The sequence below is a fragment of the Lactuca saligna genome, chromosome 5, assembly GCF_052625555.1.
Source record: "Lactuca saligna cultivar CGN05327 chromosome 5, ASM5262555v1, whole genome shotgun sequence".
NCBI classification, from domain to species: domain Eukaryota; kingdom Viridiplantae; phylum Streptophyta; class Magnoliopsida; order Asterales; family Asteraceae; genus Lactuca; species Lactuca saligna.
In genome coordinates this window covers 43256589-43271313 of record NC_136421.1, presented here as the reverse complement: position 1 = coordinate 43271313, position 14725 = coordinate 43256589, and the positions used below count along the sequence as shown (strand labels likewise).

At 35.4% G+C, this 14725-nt stretch overlaps 1 non-coding gene across 1 annotated transcript; it reads right to left on the bottom strand.

The window, feature by feature from the left end:
• Positions 1–1587: 1587 nt before the first annotated feature.
• Positions 1588–1694, bottom strand: LOC144999048 (small nucleolar RNA R71). Its single transcript, XR_013660574.1, has one exon. It is a non-coding gene; the product is annotated as a small nucleolar RNA R71 (small nucleolar RNA).
• Between the last annotated feature and the right edge of the window lie 13031 nt (positions 1695–14725).

Genomic DNA, 14725 nt, shown 5'->3' with positions numbered 1-14725 from the left:
ACACTTGATCATATGCTTAAGAGTAATGAATATGAAATTAAGATTAATTAGAAAATAGGTAAGTTAATGTGTGAGCTTGTTTGAGGAACCAACAAACAAGAGGTTAATTGAAATATCAACTTGATTAACCAATTACAAATCTTATTTAATTCAAATAATTGAACTAGGGAATTAGTTAGTTTAAACAATTAGCCATTGCTTGAATTAATTAACTGTCTAAGGGTTAGGAGTAATGAATAAGAACCTAACCACTATAGTTGGTAACCAATAATAATTAATTTGTCGTAAAAATAATCATAGGAGTGAATTAGTTGAACCTAAACAGAAACCTTTTAATAAATTTGGTGAATTTGTCATTTTTTTAATCGTTAGTTAGTTAATTGTTTTATTTGCTATGTTTAAGTTTCTAGTCTTATATAACTAGAGAAAAACCCTTTTACTTTTATTATTTGCTTAGTTAAAATTAGTTATTAGATCAATTTCCGTTCCCTGAGTTGGACACCCTACTTGTCCAACTATACCACTAAAAGACAAGTTCACTGCCTTTGTGTGCTTAACTCATTAATAAAAAGTAGGATTAAAACTAGTTGGTTTTACACACATCAAGTTTTTGGCACCGTTGTCGGGGAAAGGTTTTAAATAATTTAGCTAATTTCTAATTTTTTTCGACCCTTTGTGTGAGTTTACTGGCACAAAGTTAATTTATTGCACATTAGTAATTAATAGTTAGGTTTTAGGATCTAAATTAGTTTTTAATTTAAGTTTAGATTTCTTTCAAAATAACACTGCTACTCACCGAATGCATTCGCACCTACTCGGCGAGTACAGTAGAGTTTCAGCTTTTATTTTTCGTTTTTTTAGTACAATTTTTTGTTCATTTTACGTTGTTATCTTGTTTATTTCAGGACTTTCATGACCAGATGATCAAACACCCCGCTGATACCCCCGTTTGAAGATCCCGAATCCGCGTTGAGAAGAAACAAAGATTTAGATGTGGAAAGCTCGAATACACCAAGGAAGTCACCTTTGTCCAATTTGAAGACTGTTTTTGGGAAGAAAAAGAGCAGGAAATCAGGAGCATCCAACGCATCTTTGGCAAGCGAAGACCCGATCAAGAAAGACACTGAGTACGACACCGAAGAAGAAGAAGAAGAACCCACGTACGGGCACGACTCCGATTCCGACGACGAGTTAGCTCATACCATGGATAACATTGATGAAATCCCCATGGGAGAATGGAAGAAGAGGATCCGCGATGACACCGGCCCGGGACTTGTGCAGCCCGCAATTCCCGCTACTGCTACTTTTGAGCTAAAGGGCCACATACTTGCCCAACTCAAGGAAATTCCTTTCTATGGAAAAGACCACGAAGATGCCTACAAGCATTTGGATGAAGTTAATGATGTAGCTGATTACTTCAATGTTTCAAATGTGCCTCGCGAGACTCAGCTACTTCGCATGCTTCCAGTGACATTCAAAGATGTTGCAAAAGACTGGCTCAAATCACTTCCCCCCGAATCAGTCACCACATGGGCCAATATGAAAGAAGAATTCATTGACCACTTTTGCCCACCTTCTAAGATAATCAAACTGAAGAAAGCAATAGCTAACTTTGAACAACAAGCTGGAGAGTCATTATATGAAGCTTGGGAGAGGTACAAGAGCTTACTAAGAAACTTCCCACATCATGACCTAAATAGCCAGCAAGAAGTCTCCATTTTCTATGATGGAGTCAATGTCACAACTAGGAAGCTACTTGACTCGCAAGGCCCGCTCACCAAAAAGCCACCCCCGGTGATCAAGGAATTAATTGAAGAATTCTCTAAGCACTCTAGAGAATACCACAACCTAAGAAACGATGTTACTAGGGGAGCCGCATATGCAACTACTGAAGACTTATCCGCGGTCATGGCTATGCTAAAAACCATGGATAGGAGGATGGATAAAATGGATCAAACAATCCATGTTATTCGGGTGGGTTATGAAAATTGCTATGGACCTCATCTTACTAGAGACTGCAACTTGGATGAAAATGGCAACAAAAAGGTGCGAGTATGTTACTCAAGTGGAGACCGATATGATGAAGACTGGCGAAAACCAAAGAAAGGGTGGCTCCCGTATGAAGAGTAAAAGAAGGCTAAGGAGGAGAAGTACAAGCAGAAAGGAAGAGGTTTTTACCAAAAAGAGGAGTCGGCACAAGAAAGAAAACCAAGTTTGGAAGAGATGCTTACCAAATTTGTAGCTGCTTCAGAAAAATTACATAGTGATCATGATGCTGCCATTCAAGAAACAAGAAATATCCTTAGAAACCAGCAAGCATCCATTCACAACATAGAAACGCAGCTAGGGCAACTTGCTCAACAAATAAACCAAAGATCACCGGGGGAACTCCCTAGTAAAATCAAAAATAACCCACGAGGCGCGCACATAAATATAGTTACTACAAGAAGTGGGAAAATAATTACCCCTCTGGCCCCTATTCAGAAAGAAGCACCTAAAGAATCACAGAGGAAAGAGGCATAAAATCAAGCAGAAGATCAAAACTTTCAATCTGACAGCCCTACTCGTCGAGTACCAAACATGGACTCGGCGAGTACAATGTCAAATCCGAAAGAACAGGTCCTTGAAAATCCGTATCAGCCTCCAATGCCATACCCAGCCCGAGCTAAGAAGGAGAATCAAGAAGAGGAGTACCAGAAGTTCCTTGATCATATCAAGACTCTTCAAATCAACATTCCCTTCATTGAAGCTATCGTCCAAATACCCAAATATGCCAAGTTCCTTAAGGAACTTCTTACTAATAGAAGGAAGATATGGAAGAAGAAGAAGAATGAAGACTTTGTTTTTTTATGTTTTATGATGTTTTGTTTTGGATAATTGTAAACTTGGATAATTTTTATTTTTGTTGGGATGATTATTACTTTCACTTTTAGTTGTTTATTTTCAGGGATGGAAGATTAGGAAGCATACTAAATTGTTGAGGGTCAAGTAAGGAATGAGAGAAGTTCAAGAAAAATTATACAAAGTCTTGTCCTTAGGATTGAGTCTGTTAGAGTCGAGAGTCATGAAGAGTGTTGTTGCTGAAGGATTTAGAAAAAGGGTCAGTGAAATGTCCAATTTCAAAACTCGAGGTTAAAGGAAAAAGAAATCGATTAGTTTTGGAAATGAAGTGATTACTCGCCGAGTGCACAAACTCTACTCGCCGAGTACATGAGGGTATTACACGCATGGTTCCAAGTTGAGAGCTACTCACCGAGTACACGGCACTACTCACCGAGTAGACTTGCGATTTTCAAGTTTCAAAGTTGTTTTGAGCACTTTCACTACAACATTTATCCATTTTTTATGAAGAGTTTTTACTGGGAATTTTCTAAGAAATTTGTTTCGCGACATTTTGAAGTTTTCAACCACACGAGACGTTTGACACCCAAGACATGGATGAGTTGTTCTCATGTCTAAAGTCGGTTGAAGATGGAGTTGAAAAGAATAGTATCAAACCTATCGACTACTACCCCAGGGGAGTTTTTTCCAATTCTCTCTATATTTGCATTTTTATTATACAATGAGGGCATTGCATAAAATAAGTGTGGGGTAGGGGGGTTGGTCACATATTAGAAAATTTAGAATTTTAATTTAGGCTAATTTTTAAATTGTTGCATGCCAAAAAGGAAAATTACTTAGGAATTAATTTAGAAAATTTTGGTAAAAGCAATTAGGGTTCCATGTTAGAATTGTGTTGATAATTGCATGAAAACCCAAATGTTTAGTTGAGCCTATATAAACTACAATGCATTTGTGGCTTCCTTATTCCAGTGAAATCATGAGATAAAAACACGACCTCGCTCAGCCTTAAGGATGCAATATGTTTAGAATCGTGTACAAGAAATGTATCCAGGGAAATTATTATCTTTAGCCAATAAAGGTTGAAGTTGAGCGCCCCTGCTTAAGCATGTAGGGATTTGAGTGAAATAAGTGAGGAACATGTAAAAAAAGATAGAGAATTACAAGAGAAGTTGAAGAATTTTTGGAGCATTAAAGTCAAAAATCAAATATGAAGATCAAAAATTCCAAAAGTGAAGGCACCAAAAATCAAACAACAAAGGTCGTGAATTCAAAGAGATCAAAGATCAAATATCAAAGAAATAGAGAATTCCAAAGAGCTCCAATGTGGTATCATAAATTGTAATTGTCTAGATTATGTATGCTTGGGTTGCTCAACCAAAAATATCTTGAGGTTAGGAGGTTTTCTGAGGATGGATTCGGAGGGATGCATAAAATGAGCATAGTTCGGGGTGAGTGGGCGAATGTTTATGAAGATTGTGAGTATTTGGAGTATAGGGGTATTTAGGACAATTTTAGACACAAATGCATGCGTTGCGGTCTTAGCATAATGGTTGGGATAGATTGGAGTTGTCATATGTGGTTCTAATATGTTAAAATTCAGTTTTGCTTGGGGGCAAGCAAAAGTCAAGTGTGGGGTATTTTGATATGTGCATAATTAGTTAATTATTTAGCATATATTTTTATTCATTTTTAACTAATTATGTGTATAATGTGGACAAAAGGTACTTAATAATGCTTAAATTTTGTTTCCAGTCCATAAGACATGCTTGGGAGTAAAAAGGAACAAAGGGAAGCAATTGAAGACCAAAGAGTGAAAAATGAAGGACAAAAGCAGTCCTACTTAGCGAGTTCTCGAGCATACTCGGCGAGTACAAGAGAAGATTCCAGAAGATAAGTCAAGACTGCTGATTTGAGACGGATAATTAGCACCTACTTGGCGAGTTGGGTCTGCTACTCGCCGAGTACACCCTTTTTTGGGATAATTATAAATACCAACCCATTATCCGATTGGAAAAGACTTTTGACAATTATGAGAGCTGAACCTGCGATAAAGAATCCCTGGAGGAGCTAAGGAACCCTAATCTTCAATCCTTGGAAGAATCAAGGCAACTAGGTTAATCATTCCACTTAGCTTTAGGAATTTAAGATGTTTAGCTTAGTTAAATCTGCTATTGAGTTTGTTTTTATCATGACTATGAACTAAATTCATTTAGTTTCTGTTTGGGAAGACTAATTTTCTCCTATGGTTATAATATACTTTTTGATTGATTATGATTTGGTGATTTTATTAAATTAAGTTTGTTAAAGAACCTTATGCATTGATGACAACTATTTTCTGTTAATTGGAAGGTAATTAAGTTGCATGAACATCTCTTGATTATTAACCTCATATGTATTGTGAACACTTGATCATATGCTTAAGAGTAATGAATATGAAATTAAGATTAATTAGAAAATAGGTAAGTTAATGTGTGAGCTTGTTTGAGGAACCAACAAACAAGAGGTTAATTGAAATATCAACTTGATTAACCAATTACAAATCTTATTTAATCCAAATAATTGAACTAGGGAATTAGTTAGTTTAAAAAATTGGCCATTGCTTGAATTAATTAACTGTCTAAGGGTTACGAGTAATGAACATGAACCTAACCACTATAGTTGGTAACCAATAATAATTAATTTATCATAAAAATAACCATAGGAGTGAATTAGTTGAACCTAAACAGAAACCTTTTAATAAATTTGGTGAATTTGTCATTTGTTTTAATCGTTAGTTAGTTAATTGTTTTATTTGCTATGTTTAAGTTTTTAGTCTTATAAAACTAGAGAAAAACCCTTTTACTTTTATTATTTGCTTAGTTAAAAATATTTTATTAGATCAATTTTCGTTCCCTGAGTTCGATACCCTACTTGTCCAACTATACCACTAAAAGACAGGTTCACTACCTTTGTGTGCTTAACTCATTAATAAAAAGTAGGATTAAAACTAGTTGGTTTTACACACATCAACATACGACCACAAATATACAGGGAGAGAAAAGTTTTGAGGGGGAGAATGAGACTATGAGTCATCAAGTTGAGGGGGAGCATTCGCATTTACCTTTAAATGATCAACAGGAACATCATTTTGAGGGGGAGCATCAAGATGAACATCATGTTGGGGGGGGCATAATGAAACATAGATAATTAATCTTGATGAAAATGATGAAATTCATGAATTAAATGATAATTTTTCTGATGCGGGATCTGAAAATGAAGATATGTACGAAGATGCACCATTGGAATTCAATCCTGATTTTCCACCACTTGAGAAATGGACAAAGAATTATCCTAAATAATAGGTGATTGGGAATCCACAAGATATTGTGTTGACAAGAGCTCAAATTCGTGCGAAAAATGAGGTACTGAATGCGAACCAAGAATTATGTATGTATAATGTTTGTATTTCGAAAATAGAGCCAAAGACAGTAAAGAATGTTATGGAACAATCAGATTGGGTTGTTGCTATGCAATCTGAACTGGCTAAGTTTGAACGAAACAAGGTTTAAAGATTAATTCCTAAACCTTCTGATGTTTCGATTGTCGGATTAAAATGGATTTTCAAAAACAAAACCGACAAAGATGGCAATATTATTTGAAATAAAGCTATACTAGTTGTTAAAGGCTATTCGCAACAAGAAGGAATAAACTATGAAGAAACATTTGCTCCTGTCGCAAGACTCGAAGCAGTTCGCATATTTTTAGCTTATGCAGCTCACAAAGACTTCGATGTTTTTCAAATGGACGTTAAGTGTGCATTCTTAAATGGAGAACTAGAAGAAACAGTTTATGTTGAACAACCACCAGGATTTATAAATGAGGAACATCCTGATCATGTTTACATATTACACAAAGTAGTTTATGGGTTAAAACAAGCACCAAGAGCCTGGTACGCAACACTTACAAATTTTTTGAAACAATCTAAATTTAAACAAGGATCAGTTGACCCCACTTTATTTCGCAAGAAAGTTAGGAATCATCTTATGCTTGTTCAAATTTATGTTGATGATATTATTTTTGGCTCAACTGATCCAGTATTGTCTACTGAATTTGAAAATCTCATGAAGAGTCAATTTGAAATGAGCATGATGGGAAAAATTAATAATTTTCCTGGTTTAAATATAAGACAGGGATGGAATTTTCATCAACCAAGAAAAATATACAAAAAATTTGCTCGAAAAGTTTGGAATGACAAACAACACGAAGCTTAGAGTACCAATGGCAGTGGGAACAAGACTAACTCCTTCGTTAGATAATCCTGCTGCTGATTTAACAATTTATCGAAGCATGATAGGGTCTTTATTGTACTTAACTGCAAGCAGACCTGATATTATGTTTTCAGTATGTAATTGTGCTAGGTATCAAGCTAATCCCAGAGAACCTCACTTAACTGCAGTGAAAAATATTTTTTGCTATCTTAAGGGGATAATTTCGTTAGGACTTTGGTATCCTTCGAAATCAGGATTCTTTATTCAAGCTTTTTCAGATGCTGATCTAGGAAGATGTATTTTGGATAGAAAAAGTACAAGTGGTGGATGTCAACTATTGGATGGAAAATTGGTGAGTTGGCAATCGAAGAAGCAAACTTGTGTTGCTATATCAACTGCTGAAGCTGAATATATTTCAGTTGTTGCTTGCACTTCGCAAATCATTTGGATTCAGAGTCAACTTCATGATTATGTAATAAATATGAAAAATATTCCCTTGTATTGTGATTCTCAAAGTGCAATTCGCATTTGTCATAATCCAGTACAACACTCAAAGACAAAACATATTGCTCTTCGATATCACTTTATCAAAGATCATGTAGAAGATAGGAATATCGAAGTACATTTTGTTAAAACCACTGAACAACTTGCTGATATTTTTACTAAACCTCTTGATGAAAAATCATTTGTGAAAATTTTAGCAGGTTTAGGGATGATCGATGAGAATTCAGTGCCAAAATCAATCACTCAAGAATGAAATGTCCATTCAGCAGCTCTGAGTCAAAATAATTCAGAAGTTACTGTGCGTTAAGCAGCTTCGCATTCGCACATTTGGTAACTGAGGTTCAATTTAATTGTGTTCTTTTCTGCTTTGCGAAAAACATGAAAAACAAAAATATTTTCATTTGTTTGTCTATTTTTCTTTTTTTTTGAAAAATTCAAAAACAACAAAAAGACTTTTATTTTGTCTTTCATTTTCGAAAAATATAAAACTCAAAAATATTTTCTTAAGATTGTTAAAATTAGATTTCGTTTTTGTTCTTTTATATTTGAAAATTACAAAATCACAAAAATATTTTTCTTTTAATTTTGTTCTTTAAGTTTTGTGTGTTTTCAGTATTAGTCAAGAGCAAAATGCGAAGAGGTCGTGCTTATGTTTCTATGGGAAGGTATTATTTCGTTCAACTATGTACTAGTTAGGATGTCCCTAGAAGCATGCTGCAGCATGTTGATCCAAGCCTCATATGACTCTATGTGTGAGAAACGAAAGCCTTAATGAAATTATCTTATGAAAATTTCTTCCCAATCAGGCTTATATTCGCATTAGTCAAAAGAGCTACCATGCTCTTCTCAAATGAGTAAAGAGTTTTATGTTTGGTCCACAAATAACAGAGGTACATTCGATCTTATAACCAATCTTTTTCATCACAAAATTTCTTAACACTATACACACACAAAGACACATGTCCAAGAGGTCTCTTGATTAAACCAATCGTGATTTAGACACGTCATCATTCTGTGTTAATGATCTTATTTCATGAGTCTGTGAAAGAAGTGAAACACACAAACTTCGCAAATTAAGGAATTGATGGGGAACTATGTTCCAGATTTTTACGAAACACTTGTTTCTATACCTAATATTTCATATACTCTAAATTATATTCATTCTTATGAGTGATCCTGATCAAATTTTCGAAGCCCACGAAGTTTGTTTCCCAACAGGGTCCAACACTTACATTTTTTTAAAAATATAATTTCCGAGTGAGTATATATCTGAAATCCTTGTCACTTTTCAAAAATAATCCAAAGCAATCTTGTCCCTGAACACAATGTTCAAACAAGTAATTTCAGATACAATTACTCACCTTATGTTTAGGATGATATGTAATGAAATTCGCAAACCACCATATTAAGCCAATAAAAGAAGCCCTTCGATACTTCTCTATAAGTATTCGATTGTATGTCACGGGAAAATGTGAAAGCAGTTGATTACCTCTCTTGGTAATTAATGAAGTAACTTTTGCCTGGGGTTTTAGTGCTTTGTGTCAATAAATTTTGACATCACAGAATCCCAAAAAAATTAACTTGCTTCTTATCTCATTTCTTTGAATCACATGCACTCACGAAATCCTTGAGGTTCTAAGTAATACCAACTTAGGCTGAAGATTTCTCAAGACTGGTAAATGACTTCGTTTAAAATCCCATAAATGAAAGAGCCTAACCTCGATACCGAAGGGTCTTCTATCAGACAGCTGTACTCACGAATAGTTTCTAGTAACCATTGGCCCTAGTTTCAAGGCATTTTATGGGGCATGATCATTACAACGGCTATTGATTGCACGTTTCCCGGAACACGTAGCCTACTCTATTTTTGGAAACGGTTCATCTTTGGGATTAACATATAAAAGGGATAATCTTTTTTGAGAATCATTATGTGATTCAAAATTTTCAGATGAACAAAAAGCCCTAATCTTTCTTTCAAGAAATTTCTCAGATTAACAATGGCTGCTACTCAATAGAACACAGAAGAAGTTATTTTAGAGTCCCTCATGAAGATTTAAAGCACAAATTTCCAAGTTGATCCCAATGTCTCATCTTACCCAGAAGAATTGAAGATGTTGATCGTTGCACTGAAAAGATCAGCATTGTCAACTGCTATGTTCAGTTCATTCCCAGTTCCTATAACTTGGTTGTTAATGGCGGCATCAACTGCGTCATTCAACTATGCAACAGATGTGATAACCTTCAACCTGGTGAATAACAAGAGGGTTCGTCTTACCAAGAACACGTTTATCGACTTCTTGAACATTCCTCATAACCCATCGTTCTTTAAGCCCACCAACTCACAGATTATCTTCATGTTCATTGAGATGGGACATCAACCCACTCTTGAAATGATAAGTGATTTCATGAAATCAAGTTTACCCAACATTTGGAACTTCTTGTTTGGAATCTTTTTATGATGCTTGACCGGAAGGAGTGTTGGTCTAAACAGGGGAAGACAGGAGGTTTATGCAATGGTTATGGGCCTTTACTACGATCTAAGTGTCGATTATGGAACTTAGCTTTGGAAGGAGTTCATCAAAAGCTTAGAAAACACCAATGTTGATAAGGGGATTTCTTGTGCAAGGTACCGGAGTTTGATCTTGGAAAAAGTCTATGCGAAAGAAGGAATTCAAGTTCCTGAAGGAGGAGATGTTGCATAATTCTCTTTGTACCAATTTCCCAAAACTGTTGAAGATGATGCGAATATCTTCACAAGTGTTGCAAGAACTCCTGATGCAATGCTTTGCAAAGTGTCCTCTACTCACAAGGTGTTAGTTCGATACATGAAGACTTTTGATCCTTTTGTGCGAACTGGAGTGCTACTTGAAGTTACTGGTGAGTCATCTAAGAATAAGAAGAAGACTCAAAAGGAGGAAAAACCTGAATCTCCAAAAGTATCAAAGGCTGAAGAGGTTGAGAAAGTTGTCTCTTCTACCAAACCTGCGAAGGAGAGCATACCGACTAAGTCAGGGGTCTTAAAGAAGATTCGCAAGGTGTCACATAAGAAGACTGCCTCTCCTACTATTCACAAAACTAAAGTGAGTAGTAAGGGGGCTATGTTTAGAGAAATTTCGGCTCCAGTTTCTCCTACGTCAAAGAAAAGAAGAGCTCAAGATGTTGCGAAGCACATCACTAAGAAGTTGTACAAGAAAAGGAAGATGATTATTTGCAATGAGTCATCAGAAGATGAAGTAGTTCCTGCGACTCCACTTGTTTCAACTTCACCAACGGTAAACATCTCTCTTCCCATTACTTTGCAAATTTCCACCACAACAACCATTCCACTCGAAGTAGTCACTACCAAATTAGTTCATGAGGAGGTACCTATTTCTGATATGGTTGTTAACGTATCTGATACGGGGGCACCTATCACGAGTGTCGAAACTACAATGCCAATCATTTTATCTTCTTCATTATCCATCTCATCTGAGAACTTATATACTTCATTACCACCATTTATTCTCTCGAATACAAATATAACCACATCACCAATCTTTGATCATCCTTTACAACATCCCTTCACTACATTGTTTCCATCACAATCCACTGAATCACCACCACCTATAACTTTGCAAGCTCAGTATGATGAAGAAACCGAAGGAGGAGGTTTTGGAGGAACATTTTAAGCTTTACACTTTGATTCAGAGGAGGAGGAAATCCTTGATCATATGCTTATGTCAGGTAAGCAATTTAAAATCCTGAATCGAAAGTTGAATGTAATCCTTCAATCACAAGCTGATTCTGGTACAAAGTCTTCTGTATCGGGTTTGGAGGTTGAAACCATGATCAAAGTGTTGGATTAGTGTCTAACTCCATAACTATTTTGGTATGTACTTGACCTGATGGTGCATGGTCCTTTTGGGTTGCCTTCACCAAAGCAACTTGATAGGATGAATTATGGAGAGAAAGGATTAAATATGATTTATTAATGTATTATGAGAATAATATATTAAAGGAGAAATCATATTGTTTAATTAATATTAGTCAATAACTAATTAGTAATTAGTTTTGTGACTAAAAGAGATTAATTAAACTTAAGGGATTGGAATTGTAATTATAAGATAATTATAATTTGGGCCATGGATTGCCTTATATGATAAGGTGGACGAATTCTATGGGGAAGCCCATATGAAATCGTCCAAGGCCTTAAGGAAAGGGCTCCATGGGTTGCTTAGGGCTTAAGCATCCAATTTAGGGTTTCCTTGTTAGATAACCCTAATAGCCTTACTATATATAAGACCCTTATGACCCAAAAACATGGATAATGATCTTTCTAGGGTTTCACACATTTTTGGGCAGCCTCCAACCTCTCTCCTCTTCATCCTCTTGCTTATGGTGTTTGTGAACCATTAGAGGAGTGACACTTGTGACTTTAAGCCTTCCAAAGTCAATTCAAGGAGGAATTGGGATTGTTATTGCTACATAACAATCAAGGTAACATTATAAACTTATTCTTATGTTAATATGATCACTTGAATGCTAGAATTAGGGTTTATAGTCTTGGATAACTTGCATGTATAATAGAGAAACCTAGATCCAAGCATTAGGGTTTGTATGAGCACATAGGATGTCTTATGACCAAAACCCATAAGTGGTATCAGAGCCTAGCTTGGTTTCAATTGTATTGATGCATTACATGTTCAAAAAATTTGTTTTTTGGTGTTTTGGAGGCTGGACTCGCCGAGTCCATAGCTGAATTCGCCGGGTCCATGCAGACTCGACGAGTCAACTCGTCATATGGAGGGTATCTCGGGTTTTCTTGCTGTTTTTGCTTATGGATAGTTACCTTATCATGTTAGATCAATATTAATCCGATTATATGATATATTTGACTATAATTTTGATCTAATTGAAGATATTTATCAATTAATAAGATAATTGTTTCCTTATGTGATAATTGATTAATTATTTTGAGTAAATTGATAAACTGTTTTGCAAGAAATCATTAAATAAATAAAATATGGATAATTATGTGATTAAATGTTAATTTGAATTATTTGTTATTTGATCCTTGTTGTTATGAAAAGTTTCATATTTTCCCCTTTAGGTTTTATAGTTTAAATTTGAACCCAAAAGTTTTGAAGTTTTGAAATTTAAATAGTTAAAACCCTAATGTTTTGAAAAAGGTTTCAAAACTTGCCCTCAAGTTTTGGAATTTAAATTTTGATTAATTGTTTAATTGTGATATATATTTAAATTCTAAACCCTAATGTTTTGAAATGTTTCAAAACTTGCCCTCAAGTTTTGGAATTTAAAAGTTGATTGAAAGTTTAATTAGGAATGTTAAATTCTAAAACCCTAGTAATGTTTTGAAAAGTTCAAATCACACCCTTATGGTTTTATTAATTAATTAAGGTGTATAATTAAAAGAAGTTTAATAAATCCATAAAAGTTTAGGTTTACAATTTAATTGAATTAAAAGTATAATTGTTAAATTTGATCACCTAATATTTTAAAAGTGTAAAATGCACCCTATACTATATATAACATTAAAAGTCTAACATTATATATATGTATGAGTAAAAATCAGTCTTACCGTTAGTAGGCCTCATTCACGAAGCTGGTCTATAAGGGGTGTTTAAGGAGATTGCCTATAATATGGCGATTGAATGGGTATCCACTCTTACCCACCGCACTCTTGACTAGTGGAGGGTCGTTAGCCAAACGAGTAGGATAGGACGAAACCTTCCATTATAAGTATAATGAAATATAAAAGTAACTAAATGTTTTTACAAATTCCCAATCTTAGTTACTTAGGCAAAGTGAATTGATGCAATTCCATGAAATTACACTTTATGCCCTTGCGAAGACGTTAGTGGAGCGTGTGTGGTTTACCGGCACACTAAATGGTTCTAAGCAAAGGTAGCAAAGGGTGACTCAATGTTTGTCATAGTTCGGTGGAGCGTGTGTGGTTTACCGGCACATCGAATAGGTGACTGTAACATATGAGGGCACCATGTAAGTTTGCATGGTTATTCACACCCGCTTTGTGATCCTCGGCATCCCAATCACAAACAAGAGGAGCATATCGAGATTTAAATATGCCATTGAAATGTTCAATGAATCTCAAAGGATCTAGGAGATTTCATAGATTTAAAACTTAAATTTCTTTTTCATTTTTCATGGTGGAAATTAGTGAATCGTCATTCACTTACCTTCAAATATTCTGCAACTAGATTACGGCATCCCTTTTCTAAGTTGTAACGTATTGTGTTGGGTCCTAGCCTTAGTATCTCATTTGGGTGATTTACTAAGGACTCAATCGATCAACTAACTTGAATTTGTTTTCTCCCATTTTGTAGATGTCAAAGTTCGACAACCATGATCTTCCCAAATCCCGTGGAACAAGCATTCCACATGAAGATGGTATTCCACGATTCGATCGAGGAACAAGAAATCATGCTTCACTTCCTCCACCTCCTCCAATTGTTCTCCCTAACCCACAAGATCGAAGAATTGAAAGGTTCAATATCACTAAGGCCCTATTGGAAATGAAACATGAAGATGGTAAATCCGTGTGTGCCCATATTCTAGAAATGAAATCACACATTGATAGGTTGATAATGTTGGGTGTGTCATTCCCGAATGAGTTGGCTATAAATTGGGTTTTGCAGTCACTTCCTAAATCATATAATGAGTTCAAAAGAAAGTATTATATGATGGATCATGACAACAACCTCATTGACCTAACTTACATGCTCATTGCTGCTGAATCAGAAATGATTTGGCAAAGCAATGGAGCGTATTTGTTGGGAAAGTCAACCGACCATACTTCCGAGGATGTTCTAAGAGAAGCGACCTGCGTTTGCTGCCAAGAGAAAGGGCGTTGGATAGAAGTCTGCCCCAAGAGCCTGAAAATTCCAAAGATGGGAGAGTCAAAGAGTATGACTGCGCTTCAAGTAAAATCCACTATCTAACTTCGTTAAGTTCCTATTCATTGATTCAAAATACATGACGTGATAAGATTGCATTTGAATGTTTTTGAAGGATCGGTGAAAAGAAAGGAAGCTTGGTGAAAGAGCAAGATGAATCTAATCACAAGAAATGGATCTTGATCGCATGGACTTGAAGATTAGATTTTGATCTTA